Source organism: Lynx canadensis, chromosome X, assembly GCF_007474595.2.
Source record: "Lynx canadensis isolate LIC74 chromosome X, mLynCan4.pri.v2, whole genome shotgun sequence".
NCBI classification, from domain to species: Eukaryota; Metazoa; Chordata; class Mammalia; order Carnivora; family Felidae; genus Lynx; species Lynx canadensis.
The window spans coordinates 70,406,034-70,421,231 of record NC_044321.2 but is presented as its reverse complement, the minus strand read 5'-3'; positions in this window follow the sequence as shown (position 1 = coordinate 70,421,231).

Genomic DNA, 15,198 nt, shown 5'->3' with positions numbered 1-15,198 from the left:
CTCCATTTCTCTTTCTCTTGCTTCATTTTTCTCTTTCTCTTGCTTCATTTTTGGTGTTTACAAATACAACAGATTTCTATATGTTAATTTTGTATCATGCAACTTTACTGAACTCATATATTGAATGTAGCAGATTTTTGGAGTAGTATTTCAGATTTTCCTATTTATTTAGTCAAGTTTTTAAATTCCACTTAGTTAACATTCATTATAATATTACTTTCAGGTATAAAATTTAATGGTTCATCACTTACATACAACACCCAGTTCTCATTACAAGTGTCCACCTTAACATCCATCACCATTTAACACATACCCCCAGCCACCACCCCTCCAGTGACCCTTAGTTCCTTCTTAACAGTTAAGAGTATGTTTAATGGTTTGCCTCATTCCTTGTTCCCATGCTCATCTGTTTTGTTTCTAAACTACACATGAGTGAAACCATATGCTATTTGTTTTCTCTGTCTGCTTTCACTTTCTACTTTAATATGCATTTTTTATTTATTTATTTTTTTAAACGTTTATTTATTTTTGGGACAGAGAGAGACAGAGCATGAACAGCCCAGAGCCTGACGCGGGGCTCGAACTCCCGGACCGCGAGATCGTGACCTGGCTGAAGTCGGACGCTTAACCAACTGCGCCACCCAGGTGCCCCTATGCATTTTTTAAAATAGCAAGATTTTATTCTTTTTTATGGCTGTGTAATATTTCCTTGTATGTATATACACTTCATCTCCTTTGTGTAATATTCCTTTGTATGTATATACACTTCACCACCTTTATCCATTTGTCCAAGGACATTTGTGATTGTTCCATAATTTTGTTATTGTTGATAATGCTGCCAAAAACATTGGGGTGCATGTATCCCTTCAAATCAGTATTTTTGTATCCTTTGGGCATATGCCTAGTAGTGCAATTACCTGATCATAAGGTAGTTTGATTTTTAACTTTTTCAGAAATCTCCATAATGTTTTCCAGAGTTTCTGTATGAGTTTTCCCACCAACAGTGTAAGAGGGTTCCTTTTTCTCTGTATCCTTGCCAACATCTGTTCTTTCCTTAATAGTTAACTTTAGACATACTGACAGTTGTGAGTTGATATCTCATAGTGATTTTGATTTGTATTTCCCTGCTGATGAGTGATGTTGAGCATTTTTTCATGGATCTGTTTGTCAACCTGATGCCTTCTTTGGAAAAAATGTCTATTCGTGTCTTCTTCCCAGTTTTTAAAAAGTTTATTTATTTGTGTGTGTGAGAGAGAGAATACCCTAAGCAGACCCTGAGCTGTCACTGTGAAGCCCAATGTGGGGCTCAGACCCAAGAAGTTTTAGATTGTGACCTGAGCCCAAACCAAGACTCAGATGCATAACCAACTGAGCCTCCCAGGCACTACTTCTGCCCATTTTTTAAAATGTTTATTTATTTTTGAAAGGGAGACAGAGAGTGAGCAAGGGATGGTCAGAGAGAGAGGGAAACACAGAATCTGAAACAGGCTCCAGGCTCTGAGAGTTCAGCTGCCGACGTGAGGCTCAAATTCACGAACTGTGGCATTATGACCTGAGCCAAAGTCAGACACTTAACCAACTGAGCCACCCAGTTGCCCCATCCCATTTTTTAACTGGATTATTTGTTTTGGGCTGTTAAATTTTATAAGTTCTTTATATATTTTGGATACTAACCCTTTATCAGATATGTCATTTCAAGTATCTTCTCCCATTTCACAGGTTGCCTTTTAGTTTTCTTGTTTCCTTCACTGTCCTGAAGGTTTTTATTTTGATGAAGTGCCAATAGTTTACTTTTGCTGTTGTTTTCTTTGCCACAGGAAACATAACTGGTAAGAACTTGCTACAGCCATTGTCAAAGAGGTTACTACCTGTGTCCTTCTCTAGCATCTTTATGATTTCCTATCCCTCATTTAGCTCTTTCATCCATTTTTTTTTTATATGAAGTTTATTGACAAATTGGTTTCCATACAACACCCAGTGCTCATCCCAAAAGGTGCCCTCCTCAATACCCATCACCCACCCGCCCCTCCCTCCCACCCCCCATCAACCCTCAGTTTGTTCTCAGTTTTTAACAGTCTCTTATGCTTTGGCTCTCTCCCACTCTAACGTCCTTTTTTTTTTTTTTTTTTTTTTTTTTCCTTCCCCTCCCCCATGGGTTCCTGTTAAGTTTCTCAGGATCCACATACTGATGCATAGGGGCACTTGTACCCCAATGTTCATAGCAGCACTTTCATCCATTTTTAATTTATTTTGTGTGTGGTGTAAGAAAGTGGTCCAGGTTTACTCTTTTCCATGTTGCTTTATAGTTTTCCCAATGACATTTTTAAGAGACATTTTTCCATTTGATATTCTTTCTGCTTTGTTGAAGATTAGCTGACCATGTACTTGTGGGTCCACTTCTGAATTTTTTACTCTGTTCCATTGATCTATGTGTCTGTTTTTTGTGCCAGTATCACACTGTCTTGATAACTACAACTTTTAATATATCTTGAAGTCTGGAATTGTGATGCCTCCATATTTGCTTTTCTTTTTTTCACAATTGCTTTGGATATTGGAGGTCTTTTGTGCTTCCATACAAATTTGAGGATAGTGTTTTCTAGTCCTGTGAAAAAAAATCTGTTGGTATTTAGAAAGGGATTGCATTAAATGTATAGGTTGTTTTTGTTAGTATTAACATTTTAACAATAATTTTATTCCAATCAATGAGCATGGAATGTTTTCCCATTAATTTGTGTCAGCTTCATTTTCTTTCACAAGTGTTTGTAGTTCAGAATATAGACCCTTTACTTCTTTCCTCAGGTTAATTCCTACATATTTTACTTTTGGTGCAATTTGGTGCAATTCCTTGATTTATCTTTCTGTTGCTTCATTATTGGTGGTGTATAGAGTACAACAGATTTCTGTACATTGATCCTGTATCCTATGACTTTATTTAATTTGTGTATCAGTTCTAGAAATTGTTTGGTGAAGTCTTTCGGGTTTTCTACATACAGTATCATATTATCTGCAAGTAGTGAAAGTTTAACTTCTTCCTTGCCAATTGGATACCTTACATTTCTTTTTGTTGCCTGATTGTTAAGGCTAGAACTTCCAGTACTATGTTCGATAACATTGGTGTAAGTTGATATCCCTTTATTTTTCCTGACCATAGTGGAAAAGCTCAGCTCAGCTTTTCCACATTGAAGATGATATTAGCTGTGTTGTTGTTGTTGTTGTTGCTGTTGTTTTAATTTGGCCTTTATGATGTTGAGGTATTTTCCCTCTATCCCTACCTAGTGTAGGGATTTTATCATGAATGGATGTTGTACTTTGTGAAATGCTCGTCTGCATCTATTGAGAGGATCATATGGTTCTTAACTTTTCTTTTATTAATGTGGTGTATCATGTTGTTTTATTTGTGAATATTGAACCACCCTTGTGTCCTAGGCATACATCCCAATTAATCATGGAGAATTATTCTTTTAAAGTGCTGCTGGGTTCAATTTGCTAGTATATTTTTGAGAATTTTTCCATCCATGTTCATCAGGTATATTGGCTGTAGTTCTCTTTTTTAAGTGGAGTATGTTTCTGGTTTTGGAATCAGGGTAATGCTAGCCTCATAGAATGAATTTGGGGGGTTTTCCTCCATGTATATTTTTTGGAATAGTTTGATATGACTAGGTATTAACTCTTCTTGAAATGTTTAGTAGAATTCCCCTGTGAAGCCACCTGGCTTTGGAATTTTTATTCCTGAGGGGTTTTGACTAATTATTTAATTTCTTTGCTTGTTATTGGTCTGTTCAAGTTTTCTATTTCCTCATGTTTCAATATTTGCTGTTTATATGCTTCTAGAAGTTTATTCATTTCTTCCAGATTGTCCAATTTGTTGATATATAGATTTTTAATAATATCTTATAATTGTTTTAATCTCTGCTGTGTTTATTGTTATTTCACCTCACTACTTTGTGATTTTATTTATTTGGGTCCATTCCCTTTCCTTTTTGATAAGTCTGGCCAAAGATTTATCAATTTCGTTAAAAAAAAACTAGCTTCCTGGTTTTACTGATCTGTTCTATTATTTCTTAGTTCTATATCATATATTTCTGCTTTAATATTTATTATTTCATTTCTTGCTCTGGGTCGGGGCTTTATTTGTTCTTTTTCTAGCTCCTTTAGGTGTAAGGTTAAGTTGTTTATTTGGTTTTTTTTTTTTTGCCCTGTGAGGTAGGCTTGTATTGCTCCTAAGGCCAACATTGCAGCATACCAAAAGTTTTGGGCCATGTGTCTTCATTTTCATTTGTTTCTATGTAATTTTTTAATGTCTTTTTTTAATCTTTGTTAATAGGTTATTGCTTAGTAGCATGTTGTTTAACCTCCATGTATTTGAAGTCTTTGCAATTTTTTTTTCTTGTCATTGACTTCTAGTTTCATAACCTTGTGGTCATAGAAGGTACATGGTATGGCTTCAATCTTTTTGTTTGTTTGTTTAGGCCTCATTTGTGACCCAATATGTGATATGTTATGGAAAATGTCCTATGAGGACTTGAAAAGAATGTGTACTCTGATCTTTTAGGATGGATTGCTCTGAAAATATCTGTTAAGTCCATCTGCTGAGTGTGTCATTCAAAGCCATCGTTCCCTTCATTATTTTCTGTTTAGATGGTCTGTCCGTTGATGTAAGTGGGGAGTTAATGTGCTCACTGTGGCAGCAGGCCAGTTAGAGGGCCCAAGGTTTTCTCCCATCCGTGCTATTAAGGTGGAAGGGGGAGCATAAATTGCATCAGACAACCTCTTCCATCTGCAGAGCATTCCAGAAGCTCACCCCACCATTTTCAAGGGTTCTAGAGCTAGCTCTTTTATGTGTTAGTTGCTTTTTTAAACTTAGGCTTTTTGTTTTAAATTTCTGTGCCCCAAATGTGACCATGGCAGGTGTGAGCTATGGGACAAAAGGTTTGATGAAGCGGCAAGTTGGTTATGGTGTCTGTACCCGCTCTGGTCTCTACTTTCATCTTTTTTCTGTGCCCAAGCACAGAGGAATAGGTTCCTGGTTCTTCAGTACTATCCCTGCCCACTGCAGTTCATAGCATTGGGAGTGGGGATTCCCTTTATTACTGTGTCGCCATCTTTCTCGCTTAGCCATTCTCTCCATCTATTGTTGTGCAGAAGCTGTTCAGTTGGCCCTAAGTTCTTCAGGAAGAATTGTGCTATAAATATCTGTGCCTTGGTGTGTTTTGTGGAGGAGGCGAGTTCAGGGTCTTCCTACATTGCCATCTTGCACTGGAATCTCCTCCCAATTATCTACTTTTAAAGTTTCAAATGATCCTCCTTCTAATTCTCATAGTCTGAAAAACCACCTCACATTTAAAATAAGGTTTGATAGATGAATTTGAGTTGCATGGTTCTGCATTTTCCCTTATAACCATGATTTCAAAGAACACACTCTATCTTTATCCTTAAGTAATACCTTTCTTCATATCCTTATACTTCTACATTCTTCATTTGTCTCTCTTTTTCCTTATATTTTCTTGCTTCTCTTCAAATACTGCCACACAGAGCAGCAGTGGCAATCTTGTTAGCAGTTTAGTATTCTAAACATTGATGCCAACTGGGAAAAATGTTACATGGCAGACAAATAACTACCTAATTATGTAAGATCATTCCAGATCACTAACATAGACCAAATCAAGGAAGCAAGATTTTAGCATAAGCATATTTTATATTTGCTCAATACTTTGTTTTTTTATGCCCACTAAATATGACTCTTACAAAAAGAATTAAGCTCTAGAAAAGTGAAGCTTAAACAATTAAATATATGGTCCAGTGGAAGAGAAGTCCTTAAAATTTTTATCACATGTGTTATAATCAGTTTAACCAGGTCTTGCTCACTAGTTAATTCTTATGTCACCATTAAGATCAAAATTTCCTCAGGGAATAGGTTTATTTCTTTTGCAAACTTCATACTATATATCATAATCAGTTTAGGTTATAAATAGATAGTTGTGAATTAATTCACCTCCTAATATGAAGTAGATGCTCAAAAGGTGTTTCTCAATTACTTAATTTCTACCTATTAATGTCACCTTGGGCACTCTGACTGGCCTGCTGCCACAGTGAGCACCAGGTCCCCTAGCTCACACCAGTCCAAGATGCTCTGGGGCACAGAAAAAAAGCCTTGTTTTTAAAGAACACCTAACATATATAGGAGCTAGCCATGGAACCCTTCCAAAGGTGAGGTACTGGAACTCTGGGTGGGAGGGACTGACAGACACTTTATGCTTCCCCTTTGCTTTGAAAGAACAGACAAGTGCATAGTACAGGAACCCTAACCAGTCTGCTGCCCATGTCGTGTTCCACACTGAGCATGTAGCTGGCTTAAGATTATCTCTCTCTCTCCCTGCCTCTGCTCTTCTCCCTCTCTCTCTAAAATAAAATTTAGAAATTACAAAAAGGAGATAAAGAGAATTTTAATGGCAGAAAGAGACAAGCAAAAGTTTATGTACCAAGGAAACCTTATAAAGTTATTAGCAGATTTTTTTAGCAGAAACCTTGCATCCAGAAGGGACTGGCATAATATACTCAAAGTGCTAAAAGGAAAAACAACCTGCAATCAAGAACACTCTACCCCGCAAAATTATCATTACAAATTGAATGAGAGATAGAATTTCCCAAGGAAAAAATAAATATGTTTATCACCACTAAACCAGCATTAAAAAAAAAGGTTAAAGAGACTATTTTAAGTGTAAAATAAATTGTGATAATTAGATTAAAGAAAATTATGAGTAAAATGTTTAAAATATGACATCACAAAAAATATGACACTACATACATAAAATGTAGAAGAGGCAGTAAAAAAAAAAAAAACAAAGTTTTGAGGAGCCTTGGAAGATGGCTGACTAAGAGAATAATCAGCTCACTTCCTTTCATGGATATACCTAGATTATAGCCACATCAGTGTAACTAACCCAGAAAATGAACCAAAGACTGGTAGAAGAAACTTTCCACAGTTAATCCTACAGAAGAGACCATATAAAAAATGATAGAGTATAGATGCAGTCAGGAAATAAACTAACCTGCAAGACTAACCACAAATTGGAGGGGCACCAGAAGCATGGAATAGGAGCAGAACAGACCCACATGAGTTATCCCAGAGATGGAGGACCTGCACAAAGAAGACAAGTCCATATAATGTTTGCTTTGAAAACCAGAGAGACTTCACATTGCAAGTTTTTACAATCAGTGGGATTAACACCAGGCACTTTAAAAATCAGTCATCCTTGCTTTCAGAAATCCAGAGGGTGGCAGGAAACAGTCACTTGTTTAAAGAGACAGTATAACAAGCAACCCCACCAGATACAGCATAGACGAAATAATTTAAAAAGTAACTGGGGTATACAAGGAGATTTATTTATTATACTCATAATATTGCTGGAGGGGCAGGGATCTTTAGGAAATTTTCCAAGAACAAAAAAGCTGCTGAGTGGAATTTCTCTTCCCTGCCCCTGTGCTTTCCTGTGGTCTCACCCCATCCAAACTGCTTCATATGGCAGGAGTCTTCTAAAGTGAAGCCTGATGTTTCTCATTCTGCAAACAATGCCAAAAATGACAAGGAGCACTCCAAAGTGACTGTCACCTTGGAGAATAAAAAGATAACCACACACCAATTCAACTGCAGTCCCAGCAGTGAGCTCAGAACAGACACCTGATCTGAAAGTCAGCTCTGCCCACCAAAAAATGCCTAACAAGATCCAGCAAGTTTGGGGGTGACTAAAACCCAGAAAGAGACTGGAAGCAGACATCTGGTCTGACTGCAGTCCCCACCCACCACCAAAAGTTCCTCAGGGAGACAAAAACAGGAACAGTACCCTGAAATTCAGTGCAACCACAGTTCTAGAAAATGAGCTGAGGGCAGACATCTGGTCAGAAAAAACTATGAGCCCAAGGTGGCCCTAGACTGGTCCAATAACAACACAGGAACCAAATCCTGCCCACAACAGAATGAGAGTACCATTGCATCTGACTGGACTGAAGGCAAACATTAATCAACCACAACTGTAGTGTGCACAGAGCACACATAGAAGACAATCCTGAGGCGCCAAGTTCTGGTAAAGACAGGACATCATGCCACAGAATACTAAAAGACTCCTTCATAAGGTCAGTACATTCATGGCAGGAGATGCATCTGACTTTCCTAATACACAAAAACAAACACAGAGACTTAGACAAAATAAAAATACAAAGGAATATGTCCTTAAAAACAGAGCAAAATCACAACAACAAAGCTAAATGAAATGAAAGTAATCAATATATGTGAGAATTCAAAGTAATGGTCATAAAGACACTTACTACCTTCAAGAACAGAGTGGAGGATCTCAGTGAGATCTTCAAAAAAGAGATAGAAAATATAAAAAATCAACAAATTAGGGATGAAGTAATCAATAACTGAGATAAAAAATACAATAGAGGGAGTAAATAGTAAAGTATAGAATGCAGAAAAACAAATCAGTGAGCTGAAAGAGGGAAGAATAGAAAGCAACCAAGCTGACCACCACCACCACCAACAAACAGAAAGAAAGAAAGGGGAAAAAAGAAGAGTTTAAAGGAGCTCAATGACAACATAAATATAACATTCCCATTGCATGGATCCCAACAGGAGAACAAAGAGTAAAGGGTACATAAATTTTAATTGAAGAAATAATAGCTGAAAAGTCTTTGAATCTGGGGTAAGAAGCAAACATCCAGATCCAGGAGATACAGAAGTCCTCAGCAAAATCAACCCAAGGAGGTCCACACCAAGATACATAATAATTAAAATGGCAAACAAAGTAGTGATAAAGAGAGAATTTTAAAAGCAGCAAGAGAAAGAAAACTGTTACATACGAGGGAAATCCCATAAGGCTATCAGTTGATTTTTCAGCAGAAATGGTGCAGACCAGAAAGAAGTGGCACAATATACAAAAAGAGCTGAAAGAAAAAAAAATCTGCAAACAAGATTACCCAGCAAGACTATCAATCACTGTAGAAAGAGAGATAGAGTTTCCCAGATAAACAAAAGTTAAAGGAATTCATCAAACCTGAACCATCTTAACAAAAAAAAAAGTTAAAAGGAAAAATTTGAGAACTAAGAAAATTAGAAATTAAAAAAAATCACCATTGCATACAAATATAATGAGGTAGTAAATTAATCACTTATGAAACTAGAACATAGATTAAAATACAAACACAATAAAATCAATTATATCTATAAAAATTACTCAAGGGATACACATAATAAAATGATTTACAGCACATCATATATATAAACTGTGGAGGTGGAAGTAAAAATTCAGTGCTTTTATAACCGGTTCAAACCCAAGTGACCATCAACCTAATACAGACTGCTATAAGCGTGGAATATTAAACATAAACCTATTTGGTAACCACAAATCAAAAACAGGTAATAGATGTACAAAAAATAAAGAGAAAGAAATCCAAACATATTACTAAGAAAGCTATCAGAACACAATAAAAAAAAGATCAAAACAAAAAAGAGAAAGAGAAGAACTATGCACACAACCACAAAACAAGAATAAAATGGTAATGAATACATACCTATGAATAATAACTTTGAATATAAATGGATTAAATAGACTAAATTTCCAATCAAAATATATGGGGTGACAGAATGTATATAAAAAAAAGCAAGAACCCTCCCCGCTGAAAAATAAGGAACCATCTATATGCTGCCTAAGAAGGACTTACTTCAGACCTAAAGACACACGCAGATTTAAAGTGAAGTTATAGAAAAACACCTATCATGCAAATGGAAGCATAAAGAAAGCTGGGGTAGCAATACTTATATCACACAAAATAGACATTAAAACAATGACTATAACAAGAATCAAAGGACACTACATAATCATAAAGGGAATGATCTAACAAGAAAATATAATAGTTGTAAATATTTAGGCCCCCAACATGAAAGCATCCAAATACACAAAAATTATAATAATAAACATAAAAAAATGAAACAAACAGTAATAGGATAATAGTAGGGGAGTTTAACACCCTAGTTAAATCAACGGACAGATCATCTAAACAGAAAAATCAATCAGGAAAAAATGGCTTTGAATGACACATCAGACATAACAGATATATACAGAATATTCAATCAAAAACAACAGAATACAAATTATTTTCAAGGGCACCGAAAATATTCTCCAAAATAAATCACATATTTGGCTACAAAGAGAGAGTATGCAATAAATTCAAAAATGTTGAAAGGATATCATGCAACCTTTCTAACTACGATGCTATGAAACCAGAAATTAAACACAATAATAATTATGGAAGAACACAAATACAAAGAGTCTAATAAATATGCTACTAAACAGTGAATGGACCAACCAAGAAATCAAAATAATCTGAAAATACACGGAGAAAAATAAAAATAGAAACACAATGATCCACAATTTTTGGAATGTAACAAAGCTGTCCTAAGAGGGATAATTATAACAATACAGGACAACTACCAAAAAAAAAAAAAAAAAAAAAGAAAGAAAAAAAAGAAAGAAAGAAAAAGAAAAATCTCAAACAACCAATGATATCACCTAACAAAAAAAAAAAAAAACTAGCAAGAGAAGAACAAAGAAAGCAAAAATCCACTAAAATGAAGGAAAAAAAAAAAGATTGGAACACAATTAAATAGAGACTAAAAATAATGAAACAGATCATTAAAATCAGGAGATGTTTCTTTGAAAAGATTAACAAAATTGATAAAGTTTTAGTCAGACTCATCCAAAGAGTGGAGAGAGAGAATATAAATAACTAAAATCAGAAGTGAAAGGGGAGAAATAACAACCACCACCACAGAAATAAAAAGGATTATAAGAGAATATTACGAAAAAATATATCTCCCAGAATTAGACAAACTAGAAATAATGGATAAATTTCTAGAATCATATAACCTACCAAAACGGAATCAATGGGAAATAGAAAATTTGAACAGACTGATTACTACTAATTAAATTGATTGAGCAATCAAAAAATTACCAACAAATAAAGTCCAGGACCAGAGAGTATCACATGTTAATTCTACCAAACCTATAAAGAAGAGTTAATCATTTTCCTCCTTAAAGATTTCAAGAAAACAGAAGAGGAAGGGAAAGTTCCAAATTAATTCTATGAGGCCAGCACTACCCTGATACTAAAACCTAGTAGAAACTACAAAAAAGAAAACTATAGGCCAATACCTCTGATGAACATAGATGCAAAAATCCTTCACAAAATATTAAAAACACAAATCTAATAATACATTAAAAAATCATTCATCACAATCAAGTGGGATTTATTCCAAGAATGAAGGAGTGGCTTAATATTTGCAAATCAATCAGTGTGATACATCACATTAAGAAGAGAAAACGGAGAAGATGGCAGTGGAGCAGGAGGACCTTGGGCTAGTCTCCTCACAGAAACACAACTAGGTAACTATCACATCATCCTAAATGCACCAAAAATCAACTGGCAAAACAAACTCCACAACTAAAGGGAGAGAAGGGAACATTGGAAGGGTAGGAAGTGTAGAGATGTGGTTTAGGGGAGAAGTAGATCACAGGTACTGTGGTGGTGAAAGAGTTGCGGTCATGGAGAAGGGCAAGACAGAATAGAGCATGCAGGGGAACACACAAGAAGAACATTTTCCCAAAGCCATTGTTGAGAAATTGAAAGAGGCTGATTTTCCTGAGTTCCTGCAACAAGTGGCCCTTAGAGACAGGAGTTTTAAAAATCACCTGGCTTGGCTGGGATAAAGCCCTGAGGGTACTGCCATGCTTCTATATGGAAGTCAGGCAAAAAACCTGGTGGCAGACAGTGTGGAAACAGTGATTTAAAGAATGTCTGGGGCACACACTCTTTTTGGAGTGCATCCCTTAGAAGCAGCATTCACAGCGATACCTCTCCAGGGACAATGGAGATTGCCAGCACCATTTCCCCCCACACCACTCAGCACAAATACAGTTCTACCTACAAAAAGCAGTGGCATGCCTACACTACCTGCCTACTGCTTGTTTACACAAAACACCATACCCCTGGGCTCTGGTAGGACTGCACTTCTCAGTCAAGCTTGCATCATTCAGTCCAAAGTGGGCCCCACCCCCAGAAGCCCAGCAGAAAACCCTGCCCACACAATGTCTCCCAACCAGAGAGCTCTGCAGGGCATCAGTACTAGTGGAAGTAGTATCAGGTCTCATTTGACAAGTAGACGAGAGCACACCTAGTTGAAATTCACCACATTCTGGCCAAGGACCAAACACAACCTACTGCAGGCAAAGAGAGCCTTTGTAGATGACTGGCCTGAAGGATACAGCAGCCAAAACACAACAGCCAAGTGCATGCAGCACACACCAGAGACATTTTTTAAAGCCTTAGGCCCTGGACACTACATGACGTCTTCTTCATAAAGCCACTACTGTTATGATCAGGAAACCTCACCGGCTCTTCTTTTCTTTAACTTTTTGTCTTAGTTTTCATTTAAATTCCAGTTAATATATAGTGTATTAGTTTCAGGTGTACAATTTAGTGATTTAACACTTGCATAAAAGACCTGGTGTTCATCATCTATTTAACTCATTTCCCCACCCACCACCCCTCGGGTAACCATTAGTTTGTTCTCTATAGTTTTTTTTTTTAACTTTAAAATTTTTAATGTTTATTTTTGAGAGATAGAGACAGAGCACAATCCAGGGAAGGGCAGAAAAAGGGAGACACAGAATATGAAGTAGAATCTGTGCTGACAGCTCAGAGCTTTGCTTAGCCTACTTTGCTTAACATAATACTCCCTAGTTCTATCCACATTGTTGAAATGGCATGATTTACATTTTTATGGCTGATTAATATTATACACACACACACACACACACATATATATGTGTATATATATATATATATATATATATATATATATTCTTCATTGTCCATTTATCAGTCAATGACCATTTGAGCTGTTGCCATAATTTGGTTATTGTAGATAATTCTACCATAAACATCAGGGTGCATTATCAATTTGAATTAGAATTTCCAATTTTTTGGGTAAATATTTGTAGTGAAAATTCTGGATGTTAAGTAGTTTTATTTTTAATTTTTTTGAGGAACTTCCATACTGTTTGCAGAGTGACAGCACCAATTTATATTACCACCAACAGTGTAAGAGGGTTCCCCTTTTACAATATCCTTGCAAAATCTGTTGTTTCTTGTGTGTGTTTTTTTTTTAACTAGTCTTAAAGGTGATACTATAGTGTAGCTTTGATTTGTATTTCCCTGGTGATGAGTGATATTGAACTCTTTTCATGTATCTGTTGGCCATCTGTATATCTTTTTGAAAAAAAAATGTCTATTGATATCTTCTGCCCATTTTAATTGGATTATTTATTTGGGCGGAGTTAATTTCTTTATAGATTTTTGATATTAAGTTTATCAGATATTTTATAATTAACTATCTTCTCCAATTCCAAAGGTTGTCTTTTAGTTTTGTTTATTATTTCCTTCAATGTGCAAAAGGTTTTTTATTGTGATGAAGTCCCAACAGTTTATTTTTGCTTTTGTTTCCCTTGCCTCAGGATACATATCTAAAAGCTGATGTTAAGGCTGATATCAAAGAAGTCCCTGCTTGTATTTTTCTCGAGAATTTTAATGGTTTCGTGTCTCACATTTAGGTCTTTCATCCATTTTAAAAGTATTTCTGTCTATGGTATAAGAGAGTGATTCAGTTTTATTCTTGTGCAGGTAACTGTCTTTCCTAACACAGGGAAGAAGGTGGAGACTTAGATAAAATGCCAAGACAGAGGAATTTATCCCAAATAAAAGAATAAGATAAGACCATGGCCAGATATCTAAGTGAAATAAATATAAGTAAAATGATTGATGGAAAATTTAAAGCACCAATCATAAGAACACTCAATGAGCTTGAGAAAAGAATGGAAGACATTAGGGAGATGTTTAGCAAGAGCCAAAAGAGTTTTAAAAAATCAGTCGAAGGTGAAGAATACAAAAAATGAGATTGATGCAATGAACAGCAAGCTAGAAGAAGCAGACAAATAAATTAGTGACCTAGAAGAGAAAATAGTAGAACATAATGTACTTGAACAATTTAAAGAATTGTGGAACACAAGAATATACAAAGGAAATCCAGTGACTCCAATAAATGTAATAATATTTTTACTCTAGGCGTCCCAGAAGAAGACAGAGAAATGGGGAGACAAAATTTCTTTGAGGACATAGTAGCTGAAAATATCCCTAATCTGGAGAAGGAAACAGACATTTCCAGGAGTCAGAGAACTCTCGAAGAAGAAGAAGAAGAAGAAGAAGAAGAAGAAGAAGAAGAAAGAAAGAAAGAAGTCTAGCCAACACCAAGACATTATAAATGTATATTAACAAAGAAATATATAGTGACAAAAAATCTTAAGAGCAGCAAGACAAAAGAAGTCCTTAATGTACAAGGGAAGACCCATAAGGTGAGCTGGCGATTTCTCAAAAGAAACTTTGCAAAGCAGAAAGGAGTGACATGATATATTCAATGTTCTGTAAGGTAAAAATCTGCAGACAAGAATACTCTACCCAGCAAGGCTATCATTCATACTAGAAGGGGAGATAAATATTTCCAAGGCAAACAAAACCTGAAGGATTTTGTGACCACGGAAATATACCTGCAAGAAAAAATAAAGGGCACTCTTTGAGTGCAAAAGAGAGAACAAAACTCACAAAAACAACAACAAAATAAGAGAAATTCTTCAAAAACAGTTACAAAACCAGTAATAAAATGTCACTAAATACAGATATATCCATCATTACTCTGAATGTAAATGGAACAAACACTCCAATAAGCAGATGTAGATTGTCAGAATGTATAAAACAATAAGACATATCAATATGCTGCCTACAAGAGAGTCATTTTAGACCTGATACACCTGAAGATTGAAAGTAAGGTGGTGTATAAACATTTATCATGCAATGGACATCAAAAGAAAGCTGGAGTAGCAATACTTATACCTGACAAACTGGACTCTAAAACAGACTCTAACAAGAGATGAGGAAGTATAATATATCATAATAAAGGGAACAATCCATGATGAAGATATGACATTGTATTTATGTGTCCAAAATTGGAGCACCCAAATATATGAAACAATTAAGAAATATAAAGGAACTAACTGGGAATAATATAATACTGGTTAGTGACTTTAATGCCCC